This window comes from Athene cunicularia, assembly GCF_003259725.1.
Source record: "Athene cunicularia isolate RWA chromosome 1 unlocalized genomic scaffold, athCun1 chr1_part1, whole genome shotgun sequence".
Taxonomy (NCBI): Eukaryota; Metazoa; Chordata; class Aves; order Strigiformes; family Strigidae; genus Athene; species Athene cunicularia.
The window spans coordinates 123,563,615-123,581,458 of record NW_020799091.1 but is presented as its reverse complement, the minus strand read 5'-3'; positions in this window follow the sequence as shown (position 1 = coordinate 123,581,458).

Sequence of the window (17,844 nt, the reverse complement as noted above, 5' to 3'; positions counted from 1 at the left end):
CATTCAGTCCACTGGTGGCACAGCTGCAACGTGTATAACCAAAGGAGCAGAAATCTCTGGTGCAGACCTTTTAAAATGCTAATGGAAAGCTTTTAACCAGTTCCCACCTCACAGCCTTCATTAGCAAGGCTCACCCTGGATTTAGCAAAGCTGGGGAGTGCTGCATCTTACCCTGCACACCAATGTCGATAAGGACTAGAGGTAATTTTCAGTCTTGAAGTTGTTGCCTTGCCCTGTGTCCTGTCAGGTAGGTGTGCTCCCCAAGTCTACCAGGGGACATTGAGGACAGTAAGTTGCTGCTTCGTGCCTTTTCCAGCTCAGGCTCCTTTCCTGCTGAGATGGAGTGTACAATTTGCTCAGCAGCCGAAGATTCAGCGTAGGGCTTTTTGAAGAGTCTCTGTGCAATTAGTATGGCAAATTGGAGCCTCCCAGGAGGATACACAGCATCACGCTCACCAGCAACAAGATCTCAGCTCCTCGGTACAGAAGGAACCTCATTTAATGTATTAAATATTTAATTAATGAACTGAAGCTTTAATGAGGTGGTGATGAAGATGCTAAACAAGATACTGGGATAGGAATACCCCACCCCAGAGATAACAAACAGTTAGTTACTATTCTCCCAGTAGTATTTTTGTCACTGGCAATACTATTGCCTGGGGAAGCTCTTGGTACCTTTAGGTCTCATTTGGTCTAGTTGAAGGGAATTGCACAGGTGGGATGCATCCCAGATGTGGGATGGAAAGCTCCTTTATTGCCTCTTTTATTGAGCTGGAATAGATGAAGAAGCTTTGGCTGGGGAGAACAAGAGTGCTATAGCCTCTCAGCTGCATGTGGCAGCATAGGAATTGCTAGCATAGAGATAAACAGAGATGGCATGAAAAATCATGTGGGTAGGGATACCATTACTAGATCCATGGAAGATCCTGGTTTCTCAGAGAAGGGGAGACAAGGGGCAAATGTTAGGTTGAAAGAGGGTCCCATTTTTTCCCTTGCATTGGATCTACCCTGTGCCACTGATGCTGTTTGGTACAAGTACCAAAATGCTACTGGTCTGGGCCAGGTGTCTCCCCAGAGGTATTGAGAGTGGACCTCTCGTGTTTGGGGTTATTCAGCGTGAGAGTGTTCATTTCTCCTCCTTCAGATGGGGCACTGCTAAGATTGTACCTGTACCTCACTCCTTGGGGTGGGTCAGGCTCTCCTACCTGGAGGGCTGAGGGACTAAGGCACTGGGGACCTGAGGTCTTCTTCAGGCAGGAGGCACTTGAAGAAGAGGCCATAGAGAATTCTGGTGACATGACAGAAGGATGAGAGAGCCAAGATAATTCTCACTATTTCCTCTCTGTGCAAGAATTGCTTTAGCTGATCAGCCCCTGTTATGGGAACCTTGGGATTTGGAAAGGAATAATAAAAGATTAATCGAGAAACTCCTGAATGAATTCAATAAAAATGACATATGGAGCGTGCACCGTGATGTTTTTATGATTAGGCTGGCAGATAATTAGAATGAGCAGATTCTGCCCCACGCTTGGTCAGGTCTGGTGTCTCAGAGATCCTTCTGGTTTCAGTGTTTCCTCACAAAGAAAAAAATATAGTGGAAAAGGGAAAGAATGAAAAAAGAGGCAGACCAAATGTTTCTCTGCTCATTTCAGGAGAAAGCTCTGAGAAAGTTGCTGTTTAAACACATTTCAGGTTTCCGAATACAATCCTCTATGCCACAGGTTTTGGCTTGATTCACGCATTGAAACCCAGAGCTGGTCTGTGATCAGAGGTCCTCTGAACGTTCAGCCTTTCTCTCCTTGCTTCCAACTGGTATTTGTGAATAGCCAGGCCCAGCGTAAAGGTTAAAGGGCAAAATGTAACACCCCTCACCCCCCACCCCCCACCCATTTTAAACCCTACAGTTGCTGATCCTTTCGCAAGAACAACATCTCTAAGCCAGGTCCTCAGCCCAGAGCTAAGCTCTCTCTTCGCCTTGGACTTTGACAAAGACTTTGCAGGACACTGTTGCAAAGTCTACTGTCAGCCGCTCTGCTTTGACAACCCTCTGTGCAACTCTTCTCAGCCCTTCTCTAACACGATGAGCTTGGTTTTGATTTAAGGCCCATTAAATCCTTCCTGCCCAGCTGCACAGGTCAGCTCTGTCCCCTGGCCAATTCTCCATGCCGGCACACGTCACATACTTGTCAGATTTGCAAAAGAGCATCTTTCTGCCTTCTTTCCTGCTCCCTGCCAGCATGCAGAGACACTTCTGTGTTCTGCCCCCCAAATCATCTTTATTGTAACACTTATTTCTTGCCCCTCTCAAATAAACCAAGCCAAAAAAAAAAGATCCCAAAGCAAAATCAGGGTAACTGTTAGGCACTCACTGTACAGAGGTCTGCTTGTTATGGTGATATGTATGGTCTCATTGCTTCCTTCCCCATCTCTCTCTAGCCACCCACTCTATTGTCTCATATTTAGATTTTCCTTTGGGCAAAGAGTATCTTTTTGTTCTCTGTTTGTACAGTACCAGGTGGAATGGGACCTTGCTCCATACTGGATGGATCAGAGAGTGTTGCAGCTTTTGTAATAATAAGTGATAATAAAAAGTATTGACTGGTTCAGAGCATCAGGCTGTGATAAATTGATGGAGAGTTATGTTACACCTTTTATCTTAAAAAGGCAAAAAGAGAGGGGGAGAGATGCAAGAACATGTGGATTTAGTTTCCCTTTTATTTTTTTTTTCCCCCCCCAAAGTGGATGGAGTTATTCAGGTGTGTTATGGAGCCCTAAACTATCTGTTCACCCAATCACAGAATCATCTCGGTTGGAAAAGCCCTTGAAGATCATCCAGTCCAACCATTAACTTCACACTGACAGTTCCCAACTACACCAGATCCCTAAGCACTACATCAACCCTACATTAATATCCTGCCACTGTTTCTTTAAGGCCATGTGTGGGGGTAACTATTCTCAGGAAAATTCCTCTGGGAGATCTCATTTCACCCATTCTGGATGTTTCTAGGCGCTGTGCCTTGTCCTTTACCAGATACAGAGCCAGCCTGTGGATGACATGTCCACGTTGGAGCCAGAGGCGTGATTTCAGGATGAATAGAAATAACCACCCTAGCTAAATTAAAGTAGTGGTGAACTTCATGAATGCTAGCATGGGTTGTCTATTTACATAGTTTCTTAAATGAACTTATACAGGCCTCACGTATCTTTATTGCTACTCCTATCAACAGCATGTGAGATCAAGCTAGCCCATGTATGTCCACGCTTCCTGCAGGGAATTTAATTGCAGTGAAGATGTACTCTATGTGAAAGACAAGAGGAGGCTTTACCAAGTCTTTTCTCTTCCAGAACTTTCCTGGGCATGAAATTTCCCATGGAAATGATTCTCCAAGGGAAAACACCATTTTCTTTGCTATCATAAATAGACTACAGCAACATTTGACAGCTTTAAAACGTTAGACTCCGAACAGAATGTTTTGACTTGGATTGGTTCAAACATTTGCACTTGCTGAAATGAAGCAAAGCGTTTTGCTGTACATTTATTTGACATCAAGTGGCACCTGCCCTTGGGGCTGCACTGCCTCATGGGAGTTGTAGTTCAGATGCACTGTACATATGTCTCTCTTACAGACTGCTCTGCTTGTCTGAAATGCATTTCCAGTAACATACTGCAGATCTGCTCTGACTGAGCTGAGTAGTGCAGGGTGAAAGTCAGAGAGCAGTCAGACATTATGGAAGATCAGTTCCAGCACAACCAAGAACAAGGCTGCGAAACCTTCAGTAAAACATCCCAAAATTAAATGTTTGCTTTCAAGGAATGTCAAATGACATTCCAGTTGTATTTCCAGTTGTGTTTTTTTTTTTTTTTTTTTTTAAATTGCTCCCGTGGAAAAGTATGTAATAATTAAGCTTTTCATTCTGACACATTGTGGTGTTTTTCATGGGCTGGATCATTCAGTTCTGTTCTTAACCTGCCTAAGAGCTCAGTTTCACAGTAGGTGTAATAGGGTTGATTCAGTCTCAGCCACTCCAGGGGTGGAGCTAACCCAATGATTAGTGACACAATTAATGAATTTTACCCTAGTTTAATGAAAAGATGTGTTTATTATATTCTTTTTGTTTTCTTTTTGCATTCTGGAATGATTTTTTTTTCTCTGGAACTTGCAAGTCATTTGTGATGGACAGAGAACAGACCAACTTGCTTTACGATCAGTGCAATCCCAGCCTTCTCGTATAGTTCGTATTAACAAAATTAAGAAAAAGAAAGCATCTTCCCTTCAAAAAATTATCTTGTGGGGGAAAAGAAAACCCTTTCCCTCCTTCTGTCTGTGATGCTGCCACCTCTAGCTTGGTGCACCTACTGCTAAGTAACAGAGCACAGCAGAGAAGCATGTTAGTAGAGCAGTGAAAACCAGTGTCTTTCCCAGCTGACACTGCAGGAGAGGCTTAGAGACAGATGAATTATTACCCCTGGAATTTGCCTGGGATGTGTAGGCTAAAATCTGGGGAGGGAAAGCAAGCCAGGAGATCATAAATGATGGCAGGTGAGCAAGGCCTAAATTATGTATTTCATCTGAAGTGAGATACCTTTCTCAGGATCCCTTAGACACAGTCTCATACAGGGGCAACTCTGTGCATACTGAGTGGGGCTGCTCTGAGCCTGTGATTAGAATGCACCTATTTAATCCTCTGAAGCTGCGGGATTAGGGTACGGCGCTCTGATTTATTTTGTCTGTTTGGGCTGTGTACACACTGTGTAGAGGAATTTGGATCTAATCTTTGCTATCATCATAATTAATTAGATGCTATTCTCCAGCATGTAATGGTGGCGATAGAGCTTTTACATAGATCTGTGTGTTCCTCGCATACTCTGCCGCAAGAAGAGATCTGCTGGGGAGATATCTGTTAATTAATTGCTTAGTTCGTCAAAACACCATGCTGGGCCAAGTTCAGCCCTGGTGTTGTGCTGTTGATTTTAGTTGTCTGGCACCCAGTGAGGGATTTACTCCTGAAGTTTTTCTCCCTTTCATTTACCTTCTAATGTTTTTTTGGACTGTGCTGCCGCTGGCAGCTTAGATGTGCATTTGCCCACGTGGGCAAGTGGCAGGCATGAAGGGAAGGCCACCAGACAGCTATGTGCTAGCCTTTTAGTTCAGCTCTGTTATTCTTCTCTGAAGAGAGCTTCAGAGGGAAGGAGGAAAGGAGGGATGGAAAAAGCTTTTGCATTCAAAGAAGAACATCCAGTTGATGAAGAAGCTGAACCTTGAAGAGAAGGGGTGAGTTCCTAGGAGCTAGGCAGACCTTCATCAATGAGGCTGTGATGCCTGGTCATTTACTGTAGCAGTCTGGTAAGCAGGTATTCCTATGCCTATGACTGATCTGCATCTGGCTGGGCAAGTGTACCATTTGCCTGTGCCTGCGTGGGTTGTGGCCAGGAATACCTGCAGATGTAGATTAATTGTTCAGTGATGTGCGTGGATGTTTATTACTGAGCCTGGGTGGAAACATCTCAGGAATGGGGGATTTGTGCTGACGTACAAATCAGTCACTATACGTAAGTGACTCAGGAGGAGGAACATGTGCTGAGAGCATGTGATGGTGCATGGAGTCTGTCGCGCAGAGTGGGGGTAGCTTGTATCATGTGTGTGGCTACAGGCCTGCATACCTGGAATTGTCTGTGCCTGTGGAAATGACTGCATGTCCACAGAGGTTTTTATTTACACTTGACTTTCTGATAACAGCTGTCAGTGTGCAAGTCTGGGTTTTGACTGTCTTCATCTAGAGTATCCCTCTGAGTGTCTCTAGTCCCTTGTGTGCCCACGCAAACTGTGTGTACAGGGGTACCACAGGGAGTACCTTTGTTGCTATATATATGTGACAGATGTGTTGCTCTCAGTACTCCTGTGACTACACATTGCTCTCTGTATCTGTACACATGGAAGAGATAAACTCTTTCTTTCCGTAGCAAACAAGCTCTTTAATTCCCCTTCCCTTCTGGTCTTCTGCCTGTTTCCTGTGGTTCACATACTAGCACCTTCTAGTTACTTCTCTATAGCCAGTTATGGCTGGATTTTCACAGAATCACAGAATCATCTCAGTTGGAAAAGACCTTGAAGCTCCTCCAGTCCAACCATGAACCTCACACTGACCGTTCCCAACTCCACCAGATCCCTCTGCGCTGGGTCAACCCGACTCTTAAACACCTCCAGGGATGGGGACTCCCCCCCTGCCCTGGGCAGCCCATTCCAACGCCCAACAACCCCTTCTGCAAAGAAATGCTTCCTAAGAGCCAGTCTGACCCTGCCCTGGCACAGCTTGAGGCCATTCCCTCTTGGCCTGGCGCTTGTTCCTTGGCTCAAGAGACTCATCCCCTCGCTCTGCACCCTCCTTTCAGGGAGCTGTAGAGGGCCAGGAGGTCTCCCCTCAGCCTCCTCTTCTCCAGACTAAACCCCCCCAGTTCCCTCAGCCGCTCCCCATCAGACCTGTGCTCCAGACCCTGCACCAGCTCCGTTGCCCTTCTCTGGACACGCTCGAGTCATTCAATGGCCTTTTTAGGGTGAGGGGCCCAAAACTGAACACAGACATTGGGGTGCGGCCTCACCAGTGCTGAGTACAGGGGTCAGATCCCTTCCCTGTCCCTGCTGGCCACGCTAGTGCTGACACAAGCCAGGATGCCATTGGCCTTCTTGGCCACCTGGGCACACTGCTGGCTCATGTTCAGACAGCTGGCAATCAGCACCCCCAGGTCCCTCTCTGACTGGCAGCTCTCCAGCCACTCCTCCCCAAGCCTGTAGCGCTGCTGGGGGTTGTTGTGGCCCAAGGGCAGCCCCCGGCATTTGCCCTTAGTGAAACTCCCCCAGCTGGGCTCAGCTCATGGCTCCAGCCTGTCCAGGTCTCTCTGCAGAGCCTCCCTACCCTCCAGCAGATCAACACTCCCACCCAGCTGGGTGTCATTTGAAAACTGACTGAGGATGCACTCAATCCCCTTGTCTAGGTCATCAATAAAGATCTTAAACAGGAGTGGCCCCAAAACCGAGCCCTGGGGGACACCACTCGCGACCAGCTGCCAACTGGATCTAACTCCGTTCACCACAACTCTTTGGGCCTATTTTTACCCAGCAAAGCGTGTGCCCATCCAAACTGCAAGCAGCCAGTTTTGCCAGGAGAATGCTGTGGGAAAAGGACTTACTTTCCCTCATCCAATAAGCAAGTCACTCTCTCACAGAAGGAGATCAGGTTTGTCAGGCAGGACCTGCCTTTCATAAACCCATGCTGACTGGGCCTGATCCCCTGGTTGTCCATTATATGACTTGTAATGGCACTGGAGGTGACCTGCTCCATGACCTTCCCTGCCACTGAGGTCAGACTATCAGCTCTATAGTTTCCTGGATCATCCTTTCTGCCTTTCTTGTAGATGGGTGTCACATTTGTCACCCTCCAGTCCAATGGAACCTCCCCAGTTAGCCATGATTGCAGGTAAATCACGGACAGTGGCTTGGCGAGCACATCTGCCAACTCTTTCAGCACCCTTGGGTGTAACCCATCCGGTCCCACAGATTTGTGTGCATCCAAGTGGTGTAGCAGGTCTCTGACCACCTCCTCTTCAACTATGCTGACCTCAATCTGCTTCCCCTCCCCATCTCCCAGCTCACGAGGCTGGGTGTCCAGGGAACAGCCAGTTACACTGCTAAAGACTGAGGCAAAGTAGGCATTGAGCACCTCAGCCTTTTCCTCATCCTTAGTTACCATGTTTTCCTCTGCATCCAGTAAAGGAGGGAGATTTTCTCTAATCCTCCTTTTGGTGTTAACGCATTTATAGAAACATTTTTTATTATCCTTAACAGCTGTAGCCAAGTTGAGCTCTAGCTGTGCTTTGGCTCTCCTAATGTTCTCCCTGCATAACTTCACTACATCTTTATAATCTTCATGAGAGACCTGGCCCCTCTTCCGAAGGCGATAGATCGTCCTTTTGTTCTTGAGATCCAGCCAAAGGTCCCTGTTTAGCCAGACCGGTCTCCTTCCCCACCTGCTTGTTTTTCAACACATGGGAACAGCCTGCTCCTGTGCCTTTAAGACTTTGCTCTTGAAGTATGTCCAGCCTTCCTGGACTCCCATATCCTTCAAGGCAGCCTCCTAAGGGATTTTCTTCCAATCATGTAAACCTTTGTGGTACACTGACAGAAAAGCAGAGTGTACATATCAACAAGTGGATTTGTCTTGCCCAGGCTCAAATCTGAGTGAAGCATCTGTGGACACAAGGTCCCAGAACAACTCAGACATGTACCACTGACCATTCCATGCCTGCATAGCTGTGAAGCATTTGAGTAGAGGTAGTAACCTGTGCTAGCAAACATCTATCTGCATGAGGGCAATTATCTTAGACATCTGTGGATTTAGGCTAAGACTTCAATATGTAGGCTAGGGTTGAGCCCAGTCTCTGCCTCTGCTCCAGAGCGTACTGTGGGGGCAGTTTTTTTAATTATGAGTCTCACACAACTATATTCTTGCAAATTTCCTATCAGGCCAGGGACAGCAGTATTGGCACTTCTATTATGCAGCTCTGAGGGAGAACTGCATCTTTGCAAGAAAGGGCAGCACAATTACCTGTTTCTACAAAGAAAACTGAGAAAGAGGGAAAAAAGGAAAGAAAAGGAAAGAAAGGGAAAGACACAGAAGTCTCATTCCTTTATGCTCTGGGTTCTTTGTAGTTTTCTTTGTATAGATCAGAGTTGTCTCAAGAAATGGGAAGTTCTCTGAATCCTTTATACTCTAGTCCCTTTTCTTCTTAAAGTGGCCTAATTCCAGGGAGTTTAAGGTCTAACAAGGGATTTGATCCTGCCTCAATCTCTCTCTCTCTCTTTCTCTCTCACAGCAGGTTTGATGGCACTCAGATTGCTCATTTGTATTTTCTTTTGTGAGACAAAGCACTTTGGTTTCTCTGAGCTCTTCCAGCTGTCATATGTGTTCTTTCCCCTGCCCATCTGGAAGACAACATTCCTAGAGAGGTAACTGGCAAAGGAAATCTTTACAATTTAATTATAAGAAAAAAGGTCAGAAAATGTACTGAGTTAAGCTTTGTTTGAACATCCCTGAGGTGTGAAGATCTGATGTCTGAGGGTGCTGACCAATCCAGCACGCCTCTGTGGCTGCATGAGATGCTGCAGCCCTTCTCCCCATTACAGCCATAGATCTCTTGGTAGGGCTTTACTGTGCTTCAACAGAGGCAGCTGGTTTTCTTTTGCCCACGAAGTTTATGCATTCCTCCCGTAAAGATGCCCAGCATAGTAGGACTCATCCCTGCCTTTCCACTGATCGTTCACCTCCATATAGCTGACGTGCTTGTTTGCCTGTGGTCATAGCAAAGCTAGCAAGGTGCTAGATGGCACAGAGGTGTTTGAGTTCCTGGAGTCCTTCCCAGATTCTGGGGAAGAGACAGAGTGAAACACACTTTTTGTCTTATCTTTACACTGGGCCAATGCCCAGAGCCATGAGAAGGTTCAACCTTGCAAACAGAGGTAAGCAAAACCCTTTAACAAGCATTAAGAAAGGTGAGGCAGGGTCTGAGATGAGGAGAGAAATGGAGAGCCAAAATTATGGGTAAGTTTGGTCCAAATCTGGCAATGAGTTTTAGCAAAAAAAACCCAAACCACCAAACCCCTCAAAAACCCACGGGGAGAAGAGAGATAAGAATTATTGTAAATGCCTAAACATCTAGGGTTTGACTGTAGTGTTTCATTTCTGAAACACTCAAATGCTTAATTTTGACTTTCTTTTCACAGAAATATCTTTGTTTTTTGAAATGGCATTAACACTGATCTACATGAAAAAGAAGAGATTAGGCAGCAGCTTGAATAACCAGAGAAGAAATTAAACATTGTATTTGGATTGACCCAGTTTGGGATTGGCCCAAGATGAAATGGTTGTGATTTGCTTTTATTTTGCTGAAAACTTTTACATGGTTTTGTTTCTGTTAAAAAAAAAAAAAAAATCCTATCGTTTTCCTTACTGGGTTTTTCACTGAGACACTGCAAGCAGCAAGAAAAATCCTTTATTTCATTTGACCCCTGGCTACTCCATCTTCTCCTCATTCTAAAAGTGTCAGACTTGAGAGGTACCATCTCCCAGGCCCCAATCCCCTTGGTTCCTTCCTGAGGTACATATGTCCCTGATGATGTAGGGCCTATTAAGAAAAGACCGTATACTCAAGACATCCTTTCCTTAAGTGACACACTGTCTCCAGTATTTTTATAGGACAGCACTAATATTTCATAATGAGACACAGTAGGCTCCAGCGCTCTAATAGACTTGTCAAGTCTCATGTATTCAGGATGAAATTAGCTCATTTGGTTCCTGTCTCTCACTCCCCTGTTGTGGTGCTGCTAAGATGCAGATGTGCAGTGCCACGACCCTCTGTTACTCCAGAAGGAGGTGCCCAAAGGTAGCCAGGAGGTCTGGTGCTGCCAGGTAGCCAAGGAACACACGTTGCTGCTGGGGTCTTGCAAATAGCACAGTCTGTGCAGTGACTGCTTCAGAATGACCCAGGACAGCCTGTCCATGTCACCCGTGATCCCTTATCATGTCACCCAGTGTGTGCATGTCTGTAAGAGCCCTGTGTGCTGGCTAAGAACAGGGATGGGGGAGGAGGGCCCTTAGCCTGGGACCTTGCTCTGCTTTGTCCAGTGTTAGAGAGGGTCCATCAACCATTTCTCTCTCCTGTGGATGGTCTTTCCAGAAGTGACTGCTCCTCCCACCTCTCCTTGAGGCAGCACAGCCCGGTGGGACAGCCCCAGCTCAGGATTTACAACAAGCAATTTGAGTGGGGCTTCACAGCTCACCTCTTCTGCTGGGGCGGAATTTTTCCTCCCAACAGTGGGGGGTCAATGGCAGTTAGTCTGTGAGGCCTCGTTAACCTGGAGACTAGGATCTAACAATTTGCAGTCAGGCAGATTGCTTGGAGGAAAGGTGCAAGGCCAGTGGTGGGAAAGGAAGTTTTACAGGCTCTGGAGTGTCACCACCGCAAGCATCTAAGGGTGGCAGTGTGATGGCTGAAAAACCGGCTACCCTCCTGATGCCGAGAGGCTTATTGTGATAAAATCCCACAGCTTTTAGGAGGAATAATACTAAAAGAAAAAAGCTTTCCAGTATGTCACCAACACACTGCAGACGGGCTTGAGAGTGGCATTCCTCAGCAAAGTCCATGACAACTTCCATTAGTAATTCACAGCAGCGATGCTCCTGAGAGGCTCAAGCCCAAGAAGGCGAGAGGTGGGCAAGGTAAGTTTGCCCTTCCCAGCTCTGCTGGGATTTGCTGTGCATGCCTTCGGGTCATTTCATCTCTGCAGGGCTGGTGAGAGATACTCATCTAACACCATAGCATATTCTGAGATGGGGGAAGGAGGGAGGGATCGAAAGAGAGGATAAAAGTGGCTTTGGTTAGGGTTTGGGCCTGCTAAGTCGTGTTCTTTTCCAGCTTTCCCTTGTGTGCTGGTAAGCAGTCCCCTGACACCCATCCCTGCTTTCTTTCAGCTTTCCTTGGTCCTGGCACAAGTATCTGCCGTGAGGCAGCAGAGCACAGCAGCGCGTGTTGGCTTGTGGGTGTGTGTGGTGAGGGAAAGCGTGTGCAACGGTGTCTGTGCTGTGGGCACCCCTGCACCCAGTGTCGGGTGAATGCCAGTCAAAGAAGCATGCCAGCCCCCATCTAACAGCTGGCACAGCCGAAGAGCTTGCCAGCCTTATTAACAGTCCACTTATCTGGAATCTGCTCGCTGAGCAGAAACTGCTTCATAAATCCTCCCGCAATTTGCATTCCTCTTCGCTGTCGCTCATTACCACTGACCTCACTTCTTCTGCTGGAGCTGATCAGCCTCCCGCCGTCCTGCCTGCAAGATGCCTCTCCATTACCACAACCTATTAGCAGTGGCAGCAGCAGTGCCTCCGCGAATGAACGCACTACTGCTGAGTCAGGAAACATTCCCAACACAACTCTCTCTCTGCTCCCTCCCCAAGCCCCGGGAGGGAGGCAGTGACACTGAGCGCAGCTCAATTGCTCTCCCTTCCATGTTTCAAGGCCAGGCTGCACATCCCGGGGAGCTCAGTAGGGTCATTACTGGACTTGCACTCTTGCAGGCACAGGTGGGAAATGAGGTGAGTCGGCTGGAAGCATCGGAAGCAAGAAGCGCTTGCTAATCAGCTGCGGGGTTTCTCAAATAATGGCTCACCCACTTAGTGCATGTGGATGCGGGTTTCTGGTTTAATGCCTGACTCCTCTGTCTGTGGGAAGCAAGTTTCTTCTGCTTCCTTCCTCAGGAGTAGAGGAGAAACACATACCTACAGACACACACATCTCACCAGTCACAGGCTGAGAGGGTGCACGAAGAGGCTGAAGCACCTCTGCTGTGTTCACCCATCTCAGACCCAAGTGGTCACCTATGCTAGGGGCTTGTGATGGGCAGGTCTGGGGCAAAGAAAGCAAGAATTCATGTTAGTGCTCACTTTCCTGTGTGCCAGGGCAGCTGGAGCTGTGGGTGCTCATGTTGCTTCCTCTCTCCTTGCAAAAGACATGGGAGCACCAGCTGAGTGCTAGGCTCCCACGCAGAGGACACAAAGGCACGGCCACACTCCAGTTCTTCAGCCCTGCTCAGTGCTTCAGTGAAGGGCAGAAAAGGGGCTTATGTTGTAGAACCTGTTACACTAGCCCTTCGCTATCGTGCTGGGGCTCCCATAGCAAAGGACCACAACAGATGTCTCCCAGAGCCTCAAAACAGTCATGTAATGCTCTTGTTTTTCACTTCTCTGGTCAGGGTTGAAATCGTTAGTGGCCAGAGTGGCTGGAGGTATGCACTGACTCGGGTGTCTCAGTGCAGAGCACGCCAGAGGAAAGAAACTGGCTGTTTAAATCCAGGTGTGATTCCATCAGTTTTAGAAACTGAAACGTGATTTTCAGGTGAGTCCCCTGGTCTCTGATTTACTGTAAAGGTCCAAATGCATTGTGAGTTGTATGGAAATAGCTAATATTGCCTTTACTCTGTGAACAAGCATTCATTCTGTAATATAAGGAAGGGTTTTATTTTAGCGGGAAGGGCGGAAGGGGTGTGGGCAGAGAAAAAGCCTCCTAGTATTCCCCAAGCTCTTTTCCCTTCGGCCCAGGCAAGCAAAGCCTTTCTTTTCAGGGGGAGAAACATGTTTACTTAGTATAGCAGAGGGACCAAGATGCAGCCTCATTAAAACACAGCTCACGTATAGCTGGGGGTTTCATATATAGCTTTTTTTTTTTTTTTTTTTTTAACCTTCCCTGTCTTGATGGAAACAAAAAGGAAAAAAAAAAAAAAAAAGAGAGAAAGAAAAGGAAGGAAGTGAATTGCTTAATGGAGGTGCTCTGCCTGCATATTTAATACACTGATTTTATTGAATAGAAGGTGAAAAAGTGCGCCTTGTTTGTTGCTTGCCTGTCAAGCCATGGCAAGAAGGCATCCTTTCCCCTGGCTTGTGCCTTTTATTAGTCAATGGTTTCCAGAGTGTAATTATACTGTAGATCTGAGATGCATTATACACACAATTACAATTCCCCAGTCAAGCCTGTTATTTATTAACCGGGGAGATATTTGTTCAATTGTTTTGGAGGGCTAAGGTTTTCTTTTGTTTCTTTCTCTTTCTTTTTCTTCCCTCCCCTTTAAACTGTAATACAGATCCTTGCAAAAGGTCTGTCCTTTGTTGCTCAGTGGGAGCAGGGTGAATGGCCCATTTTCTGTTAGCCCACCATGTCACCTCAAAGCCTCAGCAAGAGGAGATGCAGTGAGGGGCTGCATTTGCAGGAGCAGAGCAGAAAAAGCTCACATGGAAAGTTTTCTTTGCTGGGATCCTGGTTTGCTTTCACACAAGGGAAGTGACCTCTGGGCTTTACAGAGTCCCTGCGGGGGGACTGTTTGTGGCTAAAAGGCTAGAGCAGCTTTGCCAAGATCTATTCCCTCCTGTGCATTTGTGTAGGACAGAAACCCGTGTTTATATTCAAGTCAGCTCTGACACACCTGGATACCCACCCAAAGCCTGTTTTGACTTCTTGTGCATTGAGAGCATCCCTTATTAAATTAGAAACTACAGTTTGGTCTAACAGTTAAAAACTGGGTTTTAGGAGTTCTTCAGGGCAAACTGCATCTCTTTCCAGATTTTGTGGGCCACTCTGGACAGGCAGAAAGAACATCTTGGCTCGCGCTATTTTAACAGCTTCTGTTTCTCGTCTTGGCAAGAACCCAAAGGGCAGAGGAGAATGGCAACAAAAATATAAAGACAAGGTTACTGGTTTAGCCAAGCATTTTAGGGCCACAGAGCATAATGTAATTGGCCACCACTCAGTCAGACCAAGGGTTCACGTCGTCTTGTCCTGTCCTGTTTCTGACAGTAGCTGGTAGCAGCAGAGTAGGAAAGGAATATAAAAGCTTTGCAGCCACTCTCCCCTCAGAAATAAGTTTCCTGAAATGTAGTGAGCTCTGTTAAAAATGCATCCCATCCATCTATCATCCCAGGTGCTGTCCTGCTGGGATTTTTCCATTTCCACAATATCCTCGCTTTAATAAGGTGACCAGAACAGGGCGAGAATCATTTCCTTGTTATTAATTATTACCATGACTGCTGTATGGCAGTGTGCTCAAGGGTGTAGAGCTATAATCCCCAAGAACCTCCTCCTGAAGGGCATTTTATCTTCCCTCACAGTTCTAACCACTGTTATGTCTGACCTGCCCCCCCAGCTTCTCTCTCAAGCTGTTCTTCAGCCCCTCTCCCCTTGACCTTGCAGAACTGGCCACAGTCTCCCCAGCTCCTCTTGGCATGTGTTTTATCCCCTCTTTAGACTGCCTGTGTGGCAACATCCTTCTAATATGACTGCAGAGGTAGATTTAAACTGATGTTTCACAGGTATAATCCTTGTGCAGGGTGCAATTTTTTGGCTGTTAGAGGCTCTTTCAGGTTAGCTGATGTCACTTGGGAAGGTGTTAGCAATACCCCAGCCCTCTGCCCCTAAGCCCCCTTTTCTCATATGGGGATAATAGAGTTCATGGTGGGATTAATTCTGCTAAATTATGTATCTGCATCCCCACTGACATGACTGCTGGAGCTTTCCCTTGCAGGCAAGGCCTCAGATGATACTTTGAGTTCTTGTTTCAGTGTGACTAACAGCTAATGTTTTTGGCAGCTCTGGTGTTTGGTGTTTGGCAGACATTACTGCCACCACAGCCACCCCCTGGTGCCTGCCCAGCTCTTCTGCTGCATCTATCTGCCTCTGGAACAAAAAAAAAAAAAAAGGGCAGAGAGATGGCGTATCTGCTGTCCAGCCACTGCAGCTGGCAGCCTGAGATGCCAACGGAAGCTGCTGATGAAGGCGGGTTTGGGCTGTTGCTGCGTATGGCAGCAGCTAAAACCCAGGCAAGTTCTTCTGCAGGTAGCAGTGGCAAGCAGTCTGACTTCTGAGGCCACCACATCCGTTCACTTATGTGTGTCTGAGTCAGATTCCCATAACACTTTCTCCTGTTAGCTCACAGACTTCCCGGCAGTATTTTCTCCTGACAAGGAAGGACAGCAGCTAACCTGAGAGAAAATCTTAGGAGAAACAAAGCAGTTGTTTTCACATCAGTAAGGAGCTGGGAACCAGTCCTAGTCTGCACTTTCTGAAAGTGGCTCCATCTTTACAAGCCTTTTGCACCTATGCCGTTACGATGAGTTAAGAGGTCTAAGTTGTTTTTTTTTTTTCCTGACAAAGACATGGCCCGCTTGGGGTTGCGTTTTGCTTGTTTCCATTTAAACTGACAATATGCTTGAAAGGGAAGCAAGAGGAGACCCTGCTATTTGGAAACACCATCTGTATTTTACTCTCTTTCATTAAGTGAAATGCAATGTCCATAAACTACATTGTGCACAAAGGTCTCTTTGTCACCTTGATGCGTAGCAGAGCATGGTGTTGATGACAGCTCTCACATCTATTGGTTTTCTCTGCCAGGCTAAATCCAGTTGCAAAAAATGATAGAAATAACTTTTAAAGGTCTTCGTTTCAAGTCCCAATACCTGCCCTATGTCTGAAAGATTGTAAAGATGAGATACTGGGTGAAATGTGATGTGTGCACAGCATATATGATTTAAGATCGTGAAACCCAAAGAAATATGAGAAAAAGAGGCCTGAATTTCAATGGTCATCTTTAAATGTCTACTTTGTAAGAGTTTCTAAATCTTCAACTGAAGCAGTTATTTAATAAATCCATTTTTCCCTGGTGCCAAATTTGAAAATTGAATTCAGTAATTATATATCAGCCAGTGGAAATCTCCATCCATAACCTTAGCTATGGAACAATTCTGATGCCTGTATACTAAATCCTGCAAAACCTTAGAACTGGAATTAAGACTTAGAATGAAATCAAGACTGCTTGTCAGTACATTCCACCAGATGTAAAGAACAAGGCAAGAACTAATTACATTAGTAAATATTTAGGTTTTCATTTTCTTTTTGCCCATCTCTGTCACTTCTTGTCTGTCACCTGCAGCAGATGCAGTTCATATCTCAGCTGAACACACAGAAATGGTGCAAGTTCATTTTGGATATGTTTATTTGTTAGGCATCCATTTGTTTGCATGAGTTATATGGCTTCCATCAATTACACCGTATGTGGTTCAGTATAAGAGATCATTTTGGAGTAGCATAAGAGCATGAACTGTACCATAATTCCTGAGAGTGGCTGGGGGATACGTTGCCACTACTATTCAGAGAAAATAATGGGAGTGGGGAAACCTGCACCAGTATTGTTTTCGTAATTGTTGTTTTACAAGTTAATAATTCCAGTGTAGAAATTACAAAATCCAATAAGGTATTTTAGGGCTGGAATCTGAGTTTTAGATCAGAGTCTGCACCTCTCAGGATATGACGTAGAGTTCTTCCAAGAACAGGGGGACCGTGGTTTTCATGGAAGACATTTTACTTTCATTACAAAAAATGCTGCTGCTCATTTCCTTTTGGAGGCTTGCTATTAGAATGACTCCCTGAATAGCAATTACAGGAGAGCTGCAAAAGTTTATAATTTTTGATTCAATGCAACCACTTCACTAGCATTAAACATTCTTATAGAAATGCCACTACATACTGCATATACAACGATTAATTTGTCCGTGACCAAATCAGCAACAATGTTCTTAGACACATATATCTTAGGAAGGGGAAGGTGATGACTAATTAGCATTAGGAGTATGATCAAGGGTTTATATCTTGTAGTGTCTTAGATCAAAGATGATGTGGGCTTGGTGTTCTCAGCCTGGATCCCTATGGGCATGCATCTATGTTAGGAAGCCACATTAAAATCTGGCATAATTCAATATGATTAGCTGGTTCTGTTCAAGCAAAAGCTGGTTTAATAAGCAAGGGTCTCTCTCAGAAAAGTGGAGAGAGAGAGGCTTCAGATTCAGTGTAAGAGGCAGAACCATGTGAGGGGAGCTAAGGGCTGGAGTAACAGGGAAAAAGCAAGGAAAACAGACACACTTGTCAGCGGGGACTCCAACTCTGAGGCAGAAGGAGGGGCTGAGAGGCAGGAATAAGGGGTACCAGGAGCAGGATGGGGACAGGGACACAGGGCTGCAAAGGTGGTGCGGAGAAGGGGACCTGCAAATCAGAGGAGGGCTGACTGCACTCTAATTAATAGTGTGAGTTTTAAGTCACCTCAACACCAGCTCACTAGATGTATGGGATTAGTTTTTATAATAATGAAAGGGCAATAACCGGCATTTAATTGATATGGTTGGTGAAGTAGCTGACCCCTCAACCCAGTGGGCATTAAGATAATGTTCAGAACTGCACTGAGCCTAGTTAGATCTTTCTTG